At 38.5% G+C, this 24,441-nt stretch overlaps 1 pseudogene; it reads left to right on the top strand.

Annotated features, from left to right (window-relative positions):
- The first annotated feature begins 518 nt into the window (after window positions 1–518).
- Window positions 519–21,424, top strand: LOC128572491 (NAD(P)H pyrophosphatase NUDT13, mitochondrial-like; annotated as a pseudogene).
- Window positions 21,425–24,441: the final 3,017 nt, after the last annotated feature.

Raw genomic sequence — 24,441 nt, forward strand, 5'->3', positions numbered from 1 at the left:
TTTTAACAGAAGCTGCTGTCCAGAAGGAGAGATAATGGTCAGAATGAACTCACGGAATCTGAAGGCTGGTAGCTGAGCTGAGAGAGAAGATTGATGAGTGAACTTCATCCCTGCTGAGGTAAGCTGTGACTCCAAGGAACAAACTGCAGGTACAAAATCCATCATCAAGAGGACAAGAGTTCTCTACCACAAGAGAGCGTCTCTCTGTGTGCTCTCTACAAGAGAGCAATGAACAGAAGACCTCTTGTTTTACCCCGGAGAACAGAGCCACTGAACACTGGGAATCTTCCAGAGAGGGCCTGCCTGTGAACCTGGGCATTCACTTGCCCAATATAAAAATTGAACAAATATTTTCCCTGCAATTTTGAACTCCCAGTCCACCCTTTTTCCTTGCCTGGAGGTCTGGAGACCTGCCCCCTGTAGAGCCCAGAGTGTCTGGCAGTTCCTTGGGAGGGCTTGGCATGGTGTAGGCCAAAGTACAGCTGCACTGAAACTGTGGCTTGAGTAAAAGGTGGAAGATGCGGGGGGAGGGAAATTGGTGCAGCACCAGGAAAGTGCGTTACGGTGGCAGGACAGCGAAGCAGCAGTTCAGCTACCAGTGTGGTGACCTAGGCAGCAATCCACAGGCAACTGGTATGGCAGCAGCAGTGGCAGCACTCCTGCAAGAGAGACACTTCTTAGATTCAGAGGGAGCTGGACCTCAGCCCTGTAGGGATACTGGAGGCAGAGTGTGGCTTGGCGGAGGCACAGACTCTGTAGGAGAGTAATAAGCACCTCAACAACTGCCAGCTCAGTATAGACTCTGGTGGAGCATGCCTCAGTTTCCATTGAGCACCAGAAGGAGTCAGGCTTGTGCCCATCCAGGTTGTGTTCTGGTGGCAGAGTGTGGTGGCTGAGGAGGCACTTACTCCCCGTTGACTCTGGAAGGTGTATAACCCTGGTGCATTTGCTCATTTGGAGGGAACCTGGCCACAGCCCCATGGTGTTACCTGTCAGAAGGGGTGGATGAGGTGTAAGAGAGGGAAGGTTGGTGTTGACACCCCTGGACTGCTCTTTGGCTGGGTGGGCCTTCTTGACTCCATTGAGCACCAGAGGGAAGCCCACTCCAGTCTCTCAGGTTTTCCAGATGGAATAGCTAGTGGATCCCTGCTGTCTGGTTGCCAGAGTCCTTTTGAACTCTCCCAGTTGAGTAGTGACCATGCTGCCTAGGACAATTGGTTTGGAACTCTTTACCTGGACTGTCCACCTGGGGACCCTCTAAGCTTGAACCCAGGTTGTATTGTAGTGGAAGGATCTGATTCTCCTCTTTCAGTTGTTACTGTAGTGGGGCAGGGTGTCTTAGTTCCTTGTATCTCTACCAAGCTAAGATTTCAGTTCAAATACACCGAATCACTAGAATTGGATAGAGGCTGACTGAATACAAGACAGAGCCACCTAAGACCATCAGACTAATCAGATCTTCAGAGTCTCTGGCTGCAGGACGGAAGGGATTTTTGTAAAGCTGTAGGGAAAAATCCATAGTCACCAGTCCAAGATCTTTGGGAAAGGATTGGTTAACTACAACTCCTGGGGCTCTCAATCTAATCTCACTCTACCAGGTCACTAGCCAAACTGAAAAATAATCATGGGATGAAGCTAGCAGAAAATCTCTGGCAACATGAATAATCAGAGTAGATCAACTCCCCCAGGGAATGACAAAAAAGATATGACAGAAGATGCTATTCATAAACAAATGGCTGAAATGTCAGAAATAGATTTCAGAATATGGATGGCAAATAAAATGAATAGAATGGAGGAAAAGATGAAAATAAAAATCTAAAGAGTTGTGCATAAGGTGTCTCAAGAAATCAATGATTCAAAGATGAAATCACCAAAGATTTGGACAAAGTGAGGAAAGAGATGGCAAAGCTCAAGGAAAGGAAATGAAAAAGCTAGGGTGGTGCCTGTGGCTCAAAGGAGTAGTGTGCTGGCCCCATATGCTGGAGGTGGTGTGTTCAAACCCATCTCCGGCCCAAAACTGCAAAATGAAACAAACAAACAAAAAGGAAATGAAAAAGCTATTCAAGAAGCTCCAAAATAGAGTAGAATCCCTCAGTAATAGAGTTGAACAGGTAGAAGAAAGGATCTATGAAACTGAAGACAAAGCTTTTGAACGCTCCCAAATGCTCAAAGAGGCAGACAGATGGAGAGCAAAAACTGATCATGCCCTGAGAGAGTTGTGACACCACTCCAAAAGAGCAAACATTCATCTTATAGGAATTCCTGAAGAAGAAGATGGTCTGAGAGGCACAGATCCTCTACTCCAATACATCAAGGTGGAAATTTCCCAAGCATTGCAAGAGATACAGAAATTCAGACACTAGACAATTTCTCAACTGCAGCAAGACTCAATCCAAACAAAGCTTCTCCTAGAGACATTGTACTTAGCCTTGCTAAAGTTAATATGAATGAGAAATTTCTACAAGCAGCCACACATACGAAAAGTATAACCTACAAAGGGAAGACTATTAGAATGACTGCAGAAATCTCTGCCCAAAATTTCAAGCCAGAAGAGATGGTCATCAAGTCTCAATCTCCTAAAACAAAGCAACTTTTAGCCCAGGATCCTGTATCCAGTTAAACTGAGTTTCATTTGTGATGGAGAAATAAAATACTTCATGGACTTAGACATGTTGAAGAAATATGCCATAACTAAGCCAGCTCTCCAGGTTATTCTCAGACCTATCCTCCATAATAATCAACACAATGGTCTACACCAAAGTAAACTCACCCAGAAAGTTTTGAACAAAACCTAAGTTCCACAATGCTGAAAGTATTAAAAACATTCACTGGACACTTGAAAAACATGACATGCAAAAAACTACCATGCTTATCAATCCTCTCAATTAATGTGAATGGCTTAAATTGTCTTCTGAATAAGCAGACAATTGTCTGACTGGATACAAAAACTCAGGCCACATATCTGTGCATACTAGAGTTTCAACTTATCTTAAAGGATAAAAAAAGACTCATGGGTAAGTGATGGACATCTACAATACAGGCAAATGGAAATCAGAAAAAGTAGGAGCTGCAATTTTATTTGCAGATACAATTGGTTTTAAAACAACAAAGATAAATAAAGATAAGGGTAGACACTACATATTTGTCAAAGGAAACACTCAATATGAAGAGATTTTGATATTTAACATTTACACAGCCTACCAGAAAGCTCCTTAATTTATAAAGCAAACCCTAACAGATATGGACAATTTGATATTTTCTTGCACTATAAGAGTTGGAAATTTTAACACCCCTTTGACAGTCTTGGATAGATCTTCCAAGAAGAAACTGAAAAAGGAAATATTAGACTTAAACCTGACCCTAGAAAAAATGGACATAACAGATGGCTACAGAACATTTCATCCTAATAAAACCGAATATATATTCTTCTCATCAGCTCATGGATCATCCTCAAAAATTGATAATATCTTGGACCCAAGTCTAATCTCAAAAAACTTAAAAGAATATAAATTATTCCTTGTATCTTCTCAGACCACCATGGAATAAAATTTGAACTCAACACCAATAGGAATCTTCATACTCAAAGTCATGGAAAGTAAATAATCTTAAGCTGAATGATATCTGGGTCAAAAATGAAATTAAGAAGGAAATCACCAAATTTTTGGAACAAAACAATAATGAAGATACAAATTATCAAAACCTGTGGTATACTGCAAAGGTGGTCTTAAGAGGAAAATTTATCCCTCTTGGTCAAGAAAACATAAGCCTTCATCAAGGAAACAGAAACAGAGAGAACCAAAAACTTAATGGGTCATCTCAAGCTACGAGAAAAGGAGAAATATTCCAACCCCAAACCCAGCAGAAGAAAAGAAATAATCAAAATTAGGGCAGTATTAAATGAAATTGAAAACAAAAGAATCATTCAGAAGATGAATGAAAGAAAAAGTCTTTTTTTTTTTTTTTAAGATTAACAAAGTTGATTAACCTTTGGCCAACCTAACAAAACAGAAAATGTCTCTAATTTCATCTGTCAGAAATGCTAAAGAAGGAATAATAACAGACACCTCAGAAATTCAAACAAATCCTCTATGATTACCACAAAATCTCTATTCTCAGAAACAAGAAAATCCAAAAGAAATGGATCAATACCTGGAAGCACGCCACCTTACTAGACTTAACCAGAAAAAATTAGAAATCTAGAATACACCTATGTCAATCACTGAAATAGCTTCAACTATATGAAATCTCCCCCAAGATAAATCTCCAGGACCAGATGGCTTCAAATCAGAATTCTACCAAACCTTTTTTCTTTTTCTTTTTTGTAAAGACAGAGTCTCACTGTACCACCCTCCGGTAGAGTGCCATGGCATCACACAGCTCACAGCAACCTCTAACTCTTGGGCTTACGCAATTCTCTTGCCTCAGACTCCAAGCAGCTGGGACTACAGGCACCTGCCACAATGCCCAGCTATTTTTTTGTTGCAGTTTGGCCGGGGCTGGGTTTGAACCCACCACCCTCGGCATATGGGGCCGGCACCCTACTCACTGAGCCACAGGCACCGCCCTCTACCAAACCTTTAAAGAGGAACTAGGACCTATATTATACAACCTTTTTCAAAACATAGAAAAAGAAAGAATACTTTCCGACACATTCTATGAAGCAAATATCAGCCTGATTCCCAAAACAAAAAAGGAGTCAAGAAAGAAAGAATACCATAGACCAATATCATGAATGAACATTGATGGAAAAATATTCAATAAGATCTTGGCAAATAGAGTTCAACAGCACATCAAAAAATTATGCACCATGATCAACTTGGCTTTATTCCAGGATTCCAGGATTGATTCAACATATGTAAATCTATAAATATAATACATCACATTAATAAAATAAAAAACAAAGACCATACGATTTTTTTAATGGATGCAGAAAAAGCTTTTGATAATATCCAGCATCGTTTCATGATCAGAACACTTAAGAAGGTAGGCAGAGAAGGGACATTTCTTAAACTGATAGAGGCAATCTACAGAAAACACACAGTAAATATCATATTGAATGGAAGAAAATTGAAAACATTTCCATTCAGATCTGGAACTAGGCAAGGATGTCCACTGTCTCCACTGGTATTCAAAATAGTAATGGAAGTCTTAGATAGCTAAATCAGGCAAGAAAAGGCAATTAAATAGGGTCAAAGGAGATCAAACTCTCACTCTTTGCAGATGATATGATTCTATATCTGGAAATTCCCAGTGACTCAACTACAAAACTATTAGAAGTGATCAAGGCATGCAGCAGCTTCTCAAGACACAAAATCAATACTTACAAGTCAATAGCTTTTATGTATGTCAACAATGATCAAACTGAAAATAGAGTTAATAACTCCACTCCATTACAGTACTGCCAAAGAAGACGAAATATCTGGGAATTTAGGTAACAAAAGACCTGAAATATCTCTATAAAGAGAATTATGAAACTCTGAGAAAAGAAATAGCTGAGGATGTTAACAAATGGAAAAACATACCAGGCTGGTAAGAATCACCATTGATAAAATGTTCATACTACCCACAGCAATCTACAGATTTAATGCAATCCCAATTAAAACACCATTGTCATATTTTAAAGAGCTTAAAAAACTAGTGATTCATTTTATATGAAATCAGAAAAAAACCTGAATGCCCAATACATTACTTAAAAATAAAAACAAATCAGGAGGTAACACGTTACCAGACTTTAGGCTATACTATAAATCTACAGTGATCAAAACAGCATGGTACTGGCACAAAAATAGAGAGGCAGATTTATGAAACAGAATAGAGAATCAAGAGATGAACCCAGCTACTTATCATCATTTGATCTTTGATATGCCTATCAAACACATTCAGTGGGGGAAAGACTTCCTATTTAACAAATGGTGCTGAGTGAACTGGCTGGTGATCTATAGAAGACTGAAACTGGATCCCCACCTTTCACCATTAGGAAAAATTGATTCTCACTGAATAAAATATTTAGACTTAAGACATGAAACTATAAAAATACTAGAAGAAAGTGCAGGGAAAATGCTTGAAGAAATCGGCTTCGGAGAATACTTCATGAGGAGGATGCCCCAGGCAATTGAAGCAACACCAAAAGTACATTACTGGAGTCTTATCAAACTAAAAAGCTTTGCACAGCCAAGAACACCATAAGTAAAGCAAACAGACAGCTTTCAAAATGGGAGAAGATTTTTGTCGGTTATACTTCTAACAAAGGTCTGATAATTAGAATCTACAAAGAACTCAATCTAATCAATAAGAAAAGAACAAATAACCTCACTTCTATGAAGGAAAGGGACTTGAACAGAAAATTCTCTAAAGAAGACCGGCATATGGCCTATAAATACATGAAGAAATGCTCATAATCGGGCAGCACCCGTGGCTTAAAGGAGTAGTGCGCGGGCCCCATATACCGGAGGTGATGGGTTCAAACCCAACCCCAGCCAAAAACTGCAAAAAAAAAAAAAAAAAAATGCTCATCATCTTCAATCATCAGAGAAATGCAAATCAAAACTACTTTCAGATATCATCTAACTTTAGTATGATTAGCCCGCATCACAAAATACCCAAACTACAGATATTGTCATGGATGCAAAGAGAAGGGAACACTTCTACACTGCTGGTGGGAATGCAAGCTAATATGACCTTTTTGGAATAAAGTTTGGAGAATAATCAAGGAACCAAAAGTAGACCGGCCGTTTGATCCCTCAATTCGTCTACTTGGTATCTATGTAGATGATCAAAAATCATTTTACCACAAAGACATTTGCACCAGAATGTTTATTGCAACCCTATTTATAATTGCCATGACATGGAAACAGCCCAAATGCCCATTGACCCACGAAAAGATTAACAAATTGTGGTATATGTATACCATGGAATAGTATGCAGGCATAAAAAAAGATAGTAACTTTTCATCTTTTATCTTTACCTGGATGGGGCTTGAACATATTCTTCTTAGCAAAGTATCTCAAGAATGGAAAAAGTATCCAATGTATTGAATATTATTGTGAAACCAATATATCACCACCAACACATTCATATGAATGGTAAAACATAACTATAGTCCAGAAAGTGGTAGGGAAGAGAAGAGAGAGAGGAGGGGAGATGGGAGTAGGGAGAGTATTTGGGTGACATCACCTAATCTGAATGATGTAATGCTACATTCCAAAACTATTAAAAGAAGAATATAATTGTGATGGATGTGTTAATTAGTTTAATACGAACATTTCACATTGTATATCAAATCAGTATACTGAACCCCATAAATGCATCAATGTATACAGTTATGATTTAATTTAAAAAATAAAAAAAAAAACCTTGGGAAAGAATACATGAAAAAAGTCCCATTGGCAACTGCAACAACAACAAAAATAAGTAAATGAGACCTGAACAAGTTAAAAATTTTCTGCTCATTTAGGTACATAATCAATAAAAGAAACAGACAACCTTTAGAATGGGAGAAGGCACTGACATGTTAAACATTGGAAAAGGGACTAAATACCAGAATCTACAATGAATTAAAGCAAATCAGCAGGAAAAAAGCAAATAACTCTGTCAATCACTAGTCAAGTTATATGAATAGAATCTTTCCCAGGAAGACTGATGAATGGTCAACAAACACATGAAAAAATGATCATCATCCCTAGTACTCAGATACATGCAAATCAAAACCCCTTTAAGATATCACCTGATACCAGTGAGAATAGCCCACATCAGAAGGTTCCCAAACCTGCAGATGTAAGTGTGGGTGCAAAGAGAGGGGTAAATTTATGTACTGTTGGTGGAATTGAAAACTAGTGCAGCCTTCTTAGAAAGAAGTATGGAAAATCCTCAAAGAACTAAAAGTAGACCTCCCATTTGATACCACAATCCCATTACTACGTATCTCCCAAAAAGAAAAAAAAAAAATATCTACTGTAAGGATATTTGCAATTAAATGTTTATTCACAATTGCAAAGATGTGGAAACAACTTGAGTACCCATTGATTAATGAGTTAATAAACTGTGGCATATGTATACTGTAGAATACTATTCAGCCATAAAAGAGGGACACTGAATCTTTTGTACTTACCTGGATAGATTTGGAGAACATTTTCCTAAGTAAAGTTTCTCAAGAGTGGAAAATCAAGAATTCCATGTACACAGTACTAATATGAAAATGTAGATCAATAACTATAGGCATATATTAAAAAAACAAACAAACCTCAAATTCAAGAAGGAAGGAGAGAGAAGGGGACTCTAAGTTCTCACCTATAAGGTACAATGTAGGGGTATACAGTAGACTTCCTGGCTGAAGGACTCAACTACAACTCAGACATTGGACTTTACCTTACAAATGCAAATAATGTAACCTAATTATATGTACCCTTGTATTAACCTGAAATTGAAAAAAAAAGGATATCTTAAACAAACAAACAAAAAATTGAGATTTGGATTTTGATGATAGTACTAAAATGGTAAATGTTGCAGCAAACAGATTAAACCAGTGAAAATATAGCTGATCTCAAATTTTTTAAATTAAAAATGTCATTATTATGCTATTTTCTTATTGCAGACGAGGATCCAGGAAAATAACTTGGAATTTACTCTGGGTGAAAGAAGCTCAATACTTTTTGATAATTAAGAAAATACAGTGTCATTGTTGTGAAAGCTTACACATCATGTGTTAGGCCCCTGTCCAGAATAACACAATTATCCAACCCAGAATCTGAATTTGAGCAGTGTGCTTCCAAGCTTGCACTTTGATCACATACTGTACTGGCCCAGGGATAGATTTGGAGAACATTTCTCCACATGTATCAATGTAGGATTACCAAAACCAAAAATTTCTTCTGACAAAAGGTTAAATTATGCTCACATTTTAGCAAGCTTGACTTTATATTTTACTAAAAATTGTTAGCTCTTGCAGTGTGTATGTGTGTGTGTGCACATGCTTCCTTTAATGAAGGCATTTCTTGGGATGGGAGCCTGGGGAAAGGTTCTTTGACTCTGCCTGCATACTCTTTAAGCAAATACTTTCTGTTCCAGAAAACAGTTAGGCAGCCTGAGTAGCAGTCCACTTTTTAAACAACTAACAATCTATCAGCTTCTAATACAATGGATAGAGCACCAATAGGCAGAACTTTGGGGGATATTCAGCAGCTACCAAATCTGAATATGAAGTGGTAAGATTCACAGAGATCTTTGAATCCTTTAGAGGTCTGCTTTTGGGAGGAAAATGTTGTTTAATGTGACCGTCTGCATTTAGTTGTGCTTAAACCAGCTATTAACAATGATAATATGAATTACAACATTCCTTAAGCTGATCTATGATAAACCAACAGCTAACATCATACTGAATGGATTAAAATGGAAAGCTTTTCCACATAGACATGGAACCACGCAAGAATGTTCACTATTGCCACTACTACTCAACGTACCTCTGGAAGTTCTAGCCAATGTAATCAGGCAAGAGAAGGATATAAAGGGCATCCTAATAGGGGCAGAGGATGTCAAATTCTTGCTCTTTGCTGATGATATGATCTTATACTTAAAAAAACCCAGAGATTCAAACACAAAACTCCTGGAAGAGGTCAAGAATTACAGTAATGTCTCAGAGTATAAAAACAATGTCCACAAATCAGTAGCCTTTTTATATGCCAATAACAGCCAAGTTGAGAAGCAAAGCAAGGACACAATTCCCTTCAAAGTAGCTTCAAAGAAAATGAAATACTTAGAAATATACCTAACTAAAGAGGTGAATGATCTTTACAAGGAGAATTACAAACCTTAAGAAAAGAAATAGCAGAAGACATTAACAAATAGAAAAGCATACCATGCTCTTCTTGGCTTGGAAGAATCAGCATGGTCAAAATGTCTATACTACCCAAAGCAATGTACAGATTCAATGCAACTCCCATTAAAATATAAACATCATACTTTGAAGAATTGGGAAAAATAGTACTTCATTTAGTGTGGAACTAGAAAAAAACCTTGTATAGTCAAGGCTATTAGTAATAAAATAAAGCCAGAGACATCATTCTACTGGACTTCTATTATATTATTATAATAGAAGGCTATATTATTAAAAGTCCACAGTGATTAAAACAGCATGGTATTGGCACAAAAATAGAGACACGGACATATGAAACAGAATAGAAAACCACAAGATGAAACCGGTTTCTACTTGCCATCTGATCTTTGATAAATCAAACAAAACCATACAGTGGGGAAAAGAATCCTTGCTCAACAAATGGTGCTAGAAGAACTGGATAACCACATATAAAAGATTGTAACTTTACCTGCATTTTTCACCACTTAAAAAATTGACTCAAGATGGATAAAAGATTTAAATCTAAGACATGAAATGATAAAAATCTTAGAAGGAAGTGTGGGGAAAAACCTCTTGATGATATTGGACTGGGGAAAGATTTTGTGATGAAGACTTCAGTGGCCATTGCAACAACAACAAAAATAAACAAATGTGACTTAATTAAACTGAAAAACTGCCACACAGCTAAGAACACAACCAGTAAAGCAAAAATATAACTTTCAGAATGGGAAAAGATAATTGCATGGTATGGATATGACAAAGGGTTGATAACTAGATCTACAGAGAACTCAATCAACAAAAGAGCAAACAATCTCATCTACCACTGGGAAAGACATGAAAAGCACTTTCTCTGACAGAGACAGATGAATGGCTAACAAACATTTGAAAACTGGTTATCATCCCTAATCATCAGATAAATGCAAATTAAAACCACCCATAGATATCACCTAATCCCAGGGACAATGGCCCACATCAAAAAGTCTCAAAGCTGCAGATGCTGACATGGATGTGGAAAGAAGGGAACACTTTTACACTGTTGGTGAGACTGAAAACTAATACAGCCTCTTTGGAAGGAAGTATACAGAAGCCTCAAAGTACTCAAATTAGGCCTCCCGTTTGATCAAGCAATCCCACTACTAGGCATCAACCCAAAAGAAAAAAAAATCATTTTATTTATTTATTTATTTATTTATTGAGACAGAGTCTCACTATGTTGCCTTCAGTAGAATGCCATAGTGTCACAGCTCACAGCAACCTCAAACTCTTGGGCTTAAGTGATTCTCTTGCCTCAACCTCCCAAGTATCTGGGACTACAGGCACCCACCACAACATTCAGCTATTTTTTTGTTGTAGTTGTTAGGTTTGAACTGCCCACCCTGGTTTATGTTGCTGGCGCCCTAACCACTGATCTATGGATGCCGAGCCAAAAGAAAAAAAAAATCATTTTATCATAAGAACATTTGCACTAGATTGTTTATTGCAGTGTAATTTACAATCTACAAAATGTGTAAACAACCTAAATGCCCCCCAACTCAGGAATGGATTAACAATCCATGGTATATGTATACAATAGAATACTATTCAGCCATTTAAAAAGTGGAGACTTTACAACATTTTTATTAGCCTGGATGGAGTTGAAACACATTGTTCTTAGTAAAGTATCATAAGAATGGAGAAACAAGAATCTGATGTATTCAATACTAATGTGAGGCCAGTAAATGGTCTAATACATGCCAACATAAAAGAAAAACTCAAATAAATTCATGTTGGGGAAGCAGGTAATTGAGAGAGTGGGGAGAGAGAAGGAGGGAGGGAGAAGAGTGTGCTGCCACTTAATAGGTACATTGTTAGAGTGTGTGGCACACCTCTTGGGGGCAGGACACAATTACAAGGGGGATTCTACCTAAAAAATGCAAACATTATAACTTAATTCTTTGTACCTTCAAATTAACCTGAAAGAATAAAAAAACAAAAGAAATAAAAACTAAAACATAAAATACATTAAAAAAAGGGCAATGATAATGTGGACAATTAATTGTTCTTACCTTTGGAGAACTCTGCAAAAGTAATGAGAATGGGGAGATAATTATTTTTCTATGTGTAATTATGCAAATTTGAATTTCTAAAATCCAAGTTATCTTAAAATCCCACTTAAATTTGTAATTGTGGAATCATTCACTGGGGCTAAGTTGTGTTATAAATCAAGGATAGAAAACGCATATGGGAAATGAAGCAGGATTTGTACCAGTATTATTTAATATCAATCTTGTGTCCTACAACCTTGCTAAGTCATTATTAGTTCTAATTCTTTTATTTTTGGGATAAATTCCTTAGTAATTTCTGCATATTCTGTCATGTCATCTACAAATAAAACTAAGCTTACTTTAAAAAAATGAAATAACAGCAGCTGTTGGATGCAGTGATCCATTGAATTCTGTTCTCTGAGGCTTTTCAACAGCCTATCAACATGAAGCTGGAGAAAGTGTTCCTGCTTTGATCTGACAGGTGAGGCTCTGGGGTGGGCCCGTGGACTTGGGACAGCACTTACAATCTGGGGAGTGGTACTGCAGGCCTGAGGGTGATGCCAAATGCTTTGGGACAGTCCACAAAACCTAGTCATTGACAGGGCACCCTACAGATGTCACTAAAGCAGAAACCAAGGCTCAGTGACCTGAATGGGACCTTTGGGGAAGCCCAAGAAGGCCTGTGGGAGATCAGGGACAATACAGAATGCTCTAAAAAGCTTCAGGACTGATATAGCCATGGTGACACAAACCAGGGGGGCCAAAGCTGCACTGGAGGGCTGGAGGGCTGGGAAGCTGCACCTTGCGGGATTTAATTATATGCCAAGCACAGTGCAATTGCAATCTCCAGACCCTTCCTGTACCTCACTGAAGTGAGGTAGTGGGCCACTGTCTTCCCAATGAAGGTGTCTGGAAGAGTCCTCTTCTCAACCCTCCCCACACCCAGCTCTGCCTGCACACCATGAGAAAAGCCTTGGCCACAAATCACCAGTTCTGGCACAAAGAAACTGTGAGCAGGGTCAAGACCAGCAGGTTCTTCTGATAGTTGGGGACAGCCCACTGTCGTTTGTTTCCCTCTGCCATCCAGTCCATCCTCTGCCTTCTCACCATCCAGGGAGGCTAATCTGAAATGGGATTCTGGCCCATGCACAGAATCAACCAGGAAGAGAGATGTGGGGAATGGCTCAGGGTCCGAGAAACCCAAACCATATTGCATTCCCAAATGGAGTCTCTGCCTCTGTTCAGAGACTCTCCCTTCACTTTCCCTGTTGCCTTCCCTTTCTACTTCTCCTCTCTGCTTCTTCTGTCCTGTGCACTTGCTCTATGTCCTCACAGTTCTATCTCTAACCTGAGCAGTCAGAATGTTGGTCAGCATGTGTTTCTTCTTGCTTTTGTCAGGAGAGGCTGCAAAGGAGCTATCACTAGATCACCACCTGGTTCTCTTAATCTCAATTGATCTTATGTTATTGTAGGATATTAAATATAATATAAGTATTTCCATTAGTTTGACATATTGCTGTATTTTATTAATTTGGGGGGACAGATTCTTACTTTGTCACCCTTGGTAGAGTACACTGGTGTCATAGTTCACAGAAACCTCCAACTCTTGGGCTCAAGCAGTTCTCTTGCATCAGCCTCCCAAGAAGCTGGGACTACAGGTGCCTGCCACAAAACCTGGCTATTTTTAGAGATGGGGGTCTTGCTTTTGCTCAGGCTGGTCTCAAACCTGTGAGCTCAGGGCAATGCACACACCTAGGCTTCCCAGAGTACTAGGATTACAAGGGTGAGCCACAACATGGGGCCTTATTTATATATTTTTATTGCCCTTTTTACAACTGAAATCATGAAATATTTCATCATGCAAATGTGCTTAATTCTTTTTTTAATATATTAACTATTTTAGTTGTACAATTCAATAGTATTCATTGAGGGTACAAAGAACCAGGTTACATTAATTGCTTTTGTTAGGTAAAGCCACACTTATAATTGTGTCTCATCCCCAAGAGGTGTGTCACACACTGGGCCTCCCTCTTTCTCTCTTGCTACACCCCTTTCCCCCAAATCCCCACTGTGTACCAGGTCATCAACTGTCCTCATATCAGAATTGAGTACATAGTATTCTTCCTTCTCCATTCCTGTGATGCTTTACTAAGAAGAATGTATTCCATTTTCATCCAGGTTAATAGAAAAGATGTGAAATATCCATCTTTTTAAATGGTTGAATAGTATTTCATGGTATATATATATACCGCAGCTTGTTAATCCATTCCTGGATTGGTGGGCATTTAGGCTGTTTCCACACTTTGTCAATTGTAAATCGAGCTGCAATAGTCTAGTACTAGTATCCTTATGGTAAAAGGGATTTTATTTTCTTCTGCATAGATGCCCCATATTGGGATTGCAATACCAAATGAGAGGTCTAGTTTCAGTTCTTTGAGGGTTCCCCATATTTTCTTCTAAAAAGGTTGTATTACTTTGCAGTCCCACCAGCAGTGTAAAAGTGTCCCTGTCTCTCCACATCCATACCAGCATCTGCAGTCTTGAGATATTGTGATGTGAGGCATTCTCACTGGAGATAGATGATATCTCAGGGTAGTTTTGATATCAATTTTTGTAATAATTAGGGACAATGAATATTTCTTCATATTTTTGTTAATCATTTGCCTGTCTTCTTTAGAGAAGGTTCTAGTCACCTCCCTTGCCCATTGATACATGGGATTGTTGACTTGTTTCATGTTGATTAAGTGGAGTTCTATGTAAATTCTAGTTATCAAACTTTTGTCTGATTCAAAATATGCAAATATTCTTTCCCATTGTGTATGTTGTCCACTTGGTTTGGTTGTTGTCTCCTTTGATGTACAGAAGCTTTTCAGTTTAATTAAGTCATATTTATTTATTTATTTTGTTGCAATTGCCATAGAACCCTTCTTCATAAAATCTTTCTTCAGGCTGATATCTTCAAGTGTTTTTCCCATGCTTTCTTTGAGGATTTTTATCATTTCATGCCTTAAATTGAAATCTTTTATCCATCTCAAATCAATTTTAGTGAGTGGAGAAAGGTGCCTGTCAAGTTTCAGTCTTTTACATGTGGATATAAAGTTCTCCTAGCACCATTTATTGAACTTTCCCCCAGACTGTGTTCTTGATTGGTTTATCAAAGTTTAGGTGGATGTAAGATGTTAGTTTGATCTCCTGGTTTTCTATTCGGTTCCATTTGTCTCTGTCTCTATTTTTGTGCCAATACCATGCTGTTTACATCACTATTCCCTTATAGTACAGCTTATCATCTGGTAGGCTGATGCTCCTGTCTTTGTTTTTATTACTAAGAATTGCCTTAGTGATACAGGTTTTTTCCTGGTTCCATAGAAAATTCTGCGAAGTTGTTCTGTCAGCAACATCAATCAGGGGCGGGGCTGGAACTGAGTGAACTGCCCCAGCATCCAGTAAGCATCAGAGGTTGTCAGCCCTCACCACCCCCTGCTGGATAGTGGCAGAGATCAGAAGCCTGGCTGAGGAGACATAGATCACCCTGTGACTCAGGCAACTGCAACCCCCTGGAGTATCTGTTAGTTGGAGGGAACTGGGTCACAGCCCTGCAGGGTTATCAGTGACTTCATGTGACAGAGGTGCAAGGTGGGGAAGGAGGCATCAACCTCCCCAGACTAAACTATTTGCTGGGTGGGTCCTCCTGACCTAATGGAGCACCAGAGGGAGACATACTTGGGTTGTCAGCAGACCCCTGTGGTCTAGTTGCTGGAGACCTCTTGAACTTTTCCACCTGAGACAGGTATTGACTGAGACAATTGATTTGGACCTCTTGAACTGGGCCAACCACCCTAGAACTATCCAAGTGGTACCTTGGGTGTGTGGTTGTGGAAAGGTTTGATTTTCTGTTTCTAATTGTTGCCTGTGGGGGGTGGGGTGCCTTAATTACTGGTATTTCTCCACAGCTGAGACTTCAACCCAGAGTAACTGATTCACTAGTGTAGGACAGAGACCAGCTGAAAACAAGACAGAGCCACTTAGCCCCACCACACCAAGCAGGTCCCCAGTTTCTGAGGCCATAGCACTGTATGGGTCCTTGGCAAAGCTCCAAGGGAAAAGGCACAGACACCAGCCCCAGATTTTGAGCAAAGGGCTTGTTAAGCACTACTCATGGAGTACCCAACCTAACTTCTCTTTATCAGCTCATCTTGTCAAACAGTGTAAAATAATCATGGGGCAGAATCATTGGAAAAACTCCGGTAACATAAATAACCAGAATAAATCAACCTCCCCCAAAAAGATATGGCATACACAACTGAAGATCCTATTCATAAATAGATGGCTGAGATGTCAGAAATCAAATTCAGAATTTGGATTGCAAACAAGAGGAAAATTTGGAATTAGAAATTTCAGGGGCACAAGAGGGGCACAGGGGCACAAAGTTGTCTCAAGAATACAACAAATTTAAAGACAAAATCACCAAAGATTTTGACACATTGAAACAAGAATTTTCAGCCATCAAGATCTGAAAAATACAGTAGAATCCCTCAGTAACAGAATGGAGCAAGCAGAAGAAAGGATTTCTGACACTGAAGACTAAGCTTTTGAACACTCCCAAACTTTCAAGGAGGAAGAGAAATGGAGAGCTCTAAGATAATTCAAAGAAAACTAATATTCACCTCATAGAAATCCCTGAAGGTGACAAAGTGGTTTCATAAGGCATAGAGGTTCTACTGGATGAAATTATGAAAGAGAATTTTCAAGACATGCCAAGAGATTCTGAGATTCAGATAGCAGACAGTTTCAGAACTCCAGCAAAACTCAACCTGAATGAGATATCCCCCAGGCACATCATAATTAACTTCACTAAAATTAATGTGAAGGAGAAAATTCTGAAAGCAGCCAGATGTAAGAAAATCATAAAAACTTACAAAGTGAAGAATATTATAATGACTGTATCTCTCTCTTCTGAAACCATTCAAGCTAGAAGAGTGTGGTCATCAACTTTTAATCTCCTAAAACAAAATAACTTTCAACCCCGGATCCTGTATCCAGCTAAACTGAGTTTCATTTATGATGGAGAAATTAAATACTTTAATGACATTTACATTTTGAAGAAATTTGCCATAACTAAACCAGCTCTCCAGGATATTATCAGACCTATCCTCCATCATGACCAGTGCGATCTTCCACCACAAAAGTAAACTCACTCAGAAACTTTTTATTAAACTCCAACTTCCACAGTGGTGAAAGGATAAAAATGTCCATGGACTTTTGAAAAACTCGATACCCAAAATTCTACCGGGCTTATCAATATTCTCCATTAATGTGAATGGCTTAAATTGTCCTCTAAAGGGGCACAGGTTGGCTGACTAGATACAAAAACTCAGGCCAGATATCTGCTGCATACAAGAATGTCATCATACCTTAAAAGATACATATAGACTCAGGGGGAAGGTATGGTTACCTATATTCCAGGCAAATGGAAAGCAGAAAAAAGCATGTGTTGAAATTCTATTTGCAGATACAATAGGCTTTAAACCAACAAAAGTAAGGAAGGATAAGAATGGTCACTTCATATTTGTTAAGGATAATACTCAATATGATGAGATTTCAATTATTAATATTTATGCACCCAACCAGAATGCACCTCAATTTATAAGAGAAATTCTAACAAACATGGGCAACTTGATTTCCTCTAGCTCCATAATAGTTGGAGATTTCTTCCATTGTATTCATTTTTCTTCCATTGTATTCATCTTATTTGCCATCTGTAGTCTGAATTCTATTTCTGACATTTCAGCCATTTATCTATGCATGGTGTCTTCAGTTGTATCTCCTTTGTCATTCTTTGGGGGAGGGATTTATCTACTACGTTTATTCATGTTGCCAGAGTTCCTTCATTGTTTCTACCCCATGTTTATTTTGTACTGTTTGGATATTAAAACTGATAGGGTGAGGGTAGCACCTGTGGCTCAAGGAGTAGGGCGCTGGTCCCATATGCTGGAGGTGGTGGGTTCAAACCCAGCCCTGGCCAAAAAAAAAACAAAAAAAAAAAAAAAACAACAAAGAACTGATAGGGTGAGATTGAATTGGTGTTCCCAGGTAATAGAATTAATCAGCCCCTTAACAAAGTTCTAGGCTTATTCCCTACAACCTTACAAAGGCCCCTTTCAGAGTTTTGGCTGCAGACTCTGGGGACCTACTTGGTGAGATAGTGCAAGCTGACTCTGTTTTGAAATCAGCCAACCTCTACCCTATCCTAAGAATTCACAGTATTAGGTTTAAATCTCAGCCAGGGATAGATACAGACTGTGGTGCCCCACCCCCACCATTCAGTTCTTTTCTGCTACATAACTTAGAAGGTCAACCTCACAGTATCCTCAGGTGGAGAGTCCCAGATACTCATTCCAATCAAATTGCCTCAGGCAGTACAAACTTTGCTCAAAAGAGATGGATCCAAGGGTCTCCAACTGTGGATAGAAATCCTAAGTCAATTCTGTCCTGCAACCTGTAGGCTATGATGCCTGGTTCCCTCTGGTGAGCTTCCAATTGCCTGTCAACATCCCAACTGGGTGTCAACACTTCTGTCCCCTGGACACAATCGAATCAGGGAGTCTGAGGCCCCACCCCACTGGGCTCAGTTCTCATGGAGCATTGACACTTCAGTTGGAGCCAAGGCACCACGCCCAGCCTTCCAGACTCAGTCCACATCCCACAAGCCTCTGCTCACTAGCTCTGCTGAAGACAGCCGGGGATCCTCATCCCTTTCCACTGAGCTCAGTTCATACTGGGCAACAACTCATCTGCTTTCAGGCACCATTAGAGCTAGGGATTCTGCACTCCTCCCACTAAACACAGCCAAAACTGCAGGTCAGTACTACTGCTGACTGGTCAAAGTCCTAACCAGGGGACTGCTCCTCCTCCCCCTGCATGTCTCTTTCTTCCCCACTAGTTACAGATTCTGTCCTAATCTTCTACAGTCCACACTATGCCCAGATCTCTCAAGAAAGGACCAAACACTCTGGGGGCAGAAATTGAGACCACCTTATAAGGGGAGGAAAGGTGGACTGAGAGTTTAGAATTGTGGAAAAATATTTGTTCAATTTTATGCCTATCTGAGTGGTCTCCAGTGGAACCTCCCTGGAGAAGGAGACCTACTGTTTAGTGGCTCTCTCCAGTGAGATAAAATGAGAGGTCTTTTGTTCCCTGCTCACCTGCAGAGAGTCCGCAGCAGACGTCCCATTTGGAGGATGGTTCTCCCTTCCTCTAGATGCTAGGCTTTATACCTGTAATTTGTTTTCTTGAATGCTATCCTTTGGAGTCACAGCTTGCCAAACTTCTTTCTTGGCTCATCTCCCAACTTTGGTTTTGTAGAGTCTGATTCTGTCCAGTTTTTCTCCCTTTGGTTAGGAGCCTCTCCCGAGGGTTGCTACTAGTCATCCATCTTCCCTGAATTCAATCATAAAGATTCTTAATGTTTTTTTTCTCAGTAAATGAGCCAAAATGGATAGATTTTTACTTATGACCCCAACACAAGACAGCTATCAAAATAAGACTAGTCCTGAAAAACAGTAAAAATAATTAGTTACTAGTATTAAAATGAGTTATAAGTACATAGTATGTGTCCATGTGTGTGTTGGTATGTGTGTGTTCTAAAATATTTGGAAATATGAAACAAAGACATAATGTAACAGTACAGGATATTTAAAAAAATACAGTGAGATAAGATGGAAAATACCTATGTTAATGACAGTAAAACATTATGTGGTATTGATATCACCTTTTAAAGTATAGCATTACTTTTTAAAGAAAGAAAAACAGAAAAAGTACAAAATAGAAAGGATATAATTAAAAGATACAAATAAAGATTGATTTGGGTATATCTAGACTGTAATTCAAAGTAATACTAAAAATGGAACAATGAGAGTGATTCTATGAAAGTGAAATTTAATTTTAAGAGAAAATGCTTTATGTTCTAAGTATGTTCAGTTTGTTTCCATAGGAAAATCTGTGGGGGTTTTTTGGCTAAAGTATATTAGAACTCTAAAATAATTACTAAAATAATTATAAAACATTTACATCTAAATGAGAGAATTTGAAATACATGTGGGAGTGCCCAACCTATGACTTTAGGCCAAATGCAGATTATTTGAGGACTGTTTTGTTTAGCTGTGGTGTTGTATATTGCAAAAACCATACACAGACTTTCCTTTTGCTCATCAGCTTTCATTAGTGTTTGTGTATTTAATATGTGGCCCAAACAACACTTATTCTAACAGTATCTGGTAATTAAGAAAAAAGGTTGGGCATCCCTGAATGCTTGAAACACAATTTAGGCCAAAGGAAGCTCAAACTTGTATTAAATTAAATATATTATGTACAGAAGCCTATGGGACATAACCAAAGATGTCATAGTCAGATAAAATTTTATAGCATCTAAGAATGTAACTGTTATAGTAAAAATATATAACATAATATTAAAACTACTAGTTAGAAAAATAGCCACAAGATCAATTTAAAATGAGAGGAAGAGAGAAGCAGCAATGGTCCCTCTGGAAAGGGAAGCCATTGGAACTTGAACATTTACAGTTTTTCTGCTCTCTGCCTATTCTTGAGGTCTAGAAAGGTATCCCTAAAAGAATTCAGAATGTTTATTTGAACTGAAGGAATACAATGTTGCATGTAAAAAAGCCAGCAGACAGGATCATTTTACCTCTTTCATAGCCTAGCTCCTTTGCTTCAGACTTCAGCACATCAATACCTGGCTCCAAGGTGTAGCCTGTTAGAGTTGAAAGTTCTCCTGGTTAGATTTGGACAGGATACACAAAGAATAGAAGATTCTGTATTGATTGGATAGTCTGAGCAGCATGAAACATGGTTTGCTCTGGATCTAGGTCTGGATAGCTCCTCCTACATCAGTAAGATAGTGTGTGTCTAATGCAAATGTTCTTATTGCTCTGAAGAGGATCTTGGGAAATACTGTGTGCTAATGTTTCCAAAACTGGCCTAAATATAAGTATCACTTGCTGCTTGTTAAAAAAGAAAGACTTCAGGGCCTCAGTTCACACAAGCTGCTTCAGAATCTCCAGCTTTTTTTTTTTTTTTACAGAAACCTGAAGTTGAGTCAGAACTCAAGGGATCTTTCATGGAGCTGAGAAAGGGTCTTTTTTCACCTAAATGGGAAGGATGCCTCCTTGATTTTCATGGCTCAGGCTCTTCTCCATTGGCATCATGCTCCTCAGTTCTGCAGCAGAATTGGGTAGCCCACCAAGAAGAACATGGCTGGCAGCAAGCTTGTGCTTGTGTGCCCTTCCAGTAATGTAATCTATTGCCCACAGATGTTTCCCGTGGTGAGCACTCTGGTGTCAGATAAGACCTGATGCCTTCTTGCTGGTCAGAGCTTCTTTCCCAATGGATGTATTCTGCATTGGCTGGTTTTGTGATATAGGTGAAAGTCTGGAAGAAACTGTCTGGCAGGAAGTTGCAGAAGAGGTGGGATTGGAGGTGGAAAGACTGCAGTACTCTGCATCCCAGCACTTACCCTTTTCTATTAGCTCACTCATGAAATTGTGAACCCAGACAGAGATCCAGGTGAACTTGAGAGAATTAGTGGCAGCTGCCTGGTTCAGTCATGATGAAGTAGACATAGCCCTGAGGAGGAATGGCCCTTATATTCCGCAAGAGAATGAGACTTCCCCCCATTTTGCTTGTCCCCCAAATTAGCCATTACCCACCAACTGATTTAGACATGGGTAGAAAAACAGAACTGTTCTTCTCTGCCTGCTTATACAAGTTGAAGTCATCTAGATCTGTTCCTGGTATCCCTGAGGGTCATACCAGAATTAGTTGACAAAGGTGAAATGACAAAGGCCAGTTTCTGGACAACCTCATAAGGTAGAGCAGAATGTAAGCCTACAGTGGGACAGTTCTATTATTATTGTCCATGAAAAAGGTTCCTACTGATGGATGATACAAACTGCCACTATGAGAAGAAAAACTAATGACATGTCAACTACCAAAATTAGAGGGAAGACTGTGTGTGGTGACTCATGCCTATAATCCTAGCACTTTGGGAGGCTGAGGCAGGAGGATTGCTTTAGCCTAGGAGTTTGAGGTTGCTGTGAGTTAGGCTAAGGCCATGACATTCTAGCCTTTGCAACAGAGTGAGATGTTATAAAAAAAATCTGTCAAATGGTTTATGAAGTGAGTGTATGATGCCCCATAATCATATCATTGTATACAGTTATGATTTAAAAAAAAACATTCAGTGGGGAAAAGATTCCCTATTTAACAAATGGTGCTGGGTAAACTGGCTGGCAACCTGTAGAAGATTGAAACTGGACCCACACCTTTTACCATTAACTAAGATAGACTCTCACTGGATAAAAGATTTAAACTTAAGACATGAAACTATAAAAATACTTGAAGAAAGTGCAGGGAAAACTCTTGAAGGAATCGGCCTGGGTGAATATTTTATGAGGAGGACGCCCCAGGCAATTGAAGCAGTATCAAAAATACACTACTGGGACCTGATCAAACTAAAAAGCTTCTGCACAGCCAAGAACATAGTGGTAAAGCAAGTAGACAGCCCTCAGAATGGGAGAAAATATTTGCAGGTTATACCTCCGATAAAGGTCTAATAACTAGAATCCGCAGAGTAATATCTATGATGCATCTTAGAATGGGTACAGGTGATTGCACTAATGTACACAGCTATGATTTAACAATAAAAAAAAGAAAAAGAAAAAAAAAATCTGTGACAAGGGCAAATCATTGGTTTGGATGTAGGCCCTTATTTACCTATTTTTTCCAATGCCTTAGAAATGAATAGCATCTGGCATGTGACTTGTTGATTCTGTGTTTATAAACTGCCAAAATGTGCCTGATGTGATTTTGGTCAAAACTTAGCATTGAAAATACATAGCAAATTTTAATAACTATTGAGTTACTTTTTATCCTCACAGAATTAAGAAAAATAACACAATATAACATTTTAGAATTCATGCACGGGCACATTCTTGTATGTGGTAGTTAAATAAAAGTCATAATAGAATTATTTGAAGGAATGAGGAAAGTGAGAGCTAAGCTCCACCTCAAAGTACTTTTCAATAAATCAGATGCAAAGAGGCTCTTTTGAGGCAGTAGGATCCCAGTGGGACTCAAGTTGGTAAATTGTTTTGAGCTCTGGTACTTAATTTGTGACTTTGGGAAGACTGTCACTTTGTCTTACCTGTTTTCCTGAGTGTAAAGCAGTTGCAGACATTTGTACACCAAGTACTGACTGACTTTAACAAAGAGTTAAACTATTTCTCTAGTTCCCAAAGGTTGAACTATTTCTTAAATCTTATGGGATAAAATAAATTCAGGATGTCTTATTCATATAGGGTGTTCTATACTTTGTCATAAGAGAGAAGACTTTATTTGAGGGAAATAAAATACATTTCCACAAAATAAATAAATACATAAGTAAATGGAAGAATATAACAGATTCAAATAGATATTCATAGACTGTAAATAAGTAAAGTGGATAGTTGAAGAGTCAACTCTTAGAAATTGAAAGAAAATAGACCGATTTCTGACAATGATGTTTAAGGAACTAAGAATAAGAAAAATATATCTGACCAGAGATATGACAATAGTTGCAAAATATTTATGGTATAGGAGGTTATTTTAACATATTAAGAAAGTATGACATTTCAGTGAAGATGATTTAAAAATATTTTTGGTTAAAAAACAAAAACAGTTTTTGTTAGTTCTAATTAGTTAGTTTTTGTTTAGTTCTAATTAAATGCACTTCTAAGCAAATGTAGTTCTAATTTTTTGTTAAAAAACAAAAAATATTTTTAATTTTCCATTTATTTTATGAACCTGCACAGCCTCAAAAACACAAATCTCCATAATAATAAACCAGTTTCAAAACTATATATGAATATTTCCCAAGTGAACATTAATGAACATTGATTATTAAACCCAGAAGTACATTAATAATGACATGTCTGCAAGCCAGTCATATACATTTCCTTTCTACACTTATCCCCTGAAAGTCTGCACTGCTAATGATAGCAGTCTTGAGGGACCAGGGTGCCCAGCTCTCCACTGTCCAGTGTCTGCTGATTCCTGGCACTTTTCTTTCTGAGGATAGCCTGACTGGGATCCTGGACAGGGCTTGCTCTACCTGGAGTGCAGTTCTCCTGTCTTTGTCCAGACCCTGCAGCCCCACATCTCAGCTCTCATGAACTCTCTGCAGGGATACTGTGATGTTAGTCACAGTGTCAAATGCCCCATCATAGCTCAGCTAACATTTATTTATAACATCAACGGTGTCAAAGGAACATTTCTACACAGTAAAAATAATAAAATTATTGGTATGTGCTAAACTTATAAAGCATTATAAAACTAAGAAAATGCAATTCTAATTCAAACACCAATAATTTTTTTGTTTCCAGAGAAAGTTGGCAAAATGATCCTATATTTTATCTGAAAGGATAAGACAGGTATTAATTGACCAGAAAGATGTTAAAGATTGACTTTGGCCACTTGGCAACCAATGTGAAATATGGTGACCATCTTAGCAGAAAAATA

The sequence above is a fragment of the Nycticebus coucang genome, chromosome 20 (assembly GCF_027406575.1).
Source record: "Nycticebus coucang isolate mNycCou1 chromosome 20, mNycCou1.pri, whole genome shotgun sequence".
Taxonomy (NCBI): domain Eukaryota; kingdom Metazoa; phylum Chordata; class Mammalia; order Primates; family Lorisidae; genus Nycticebus; species Nycticebus coucang.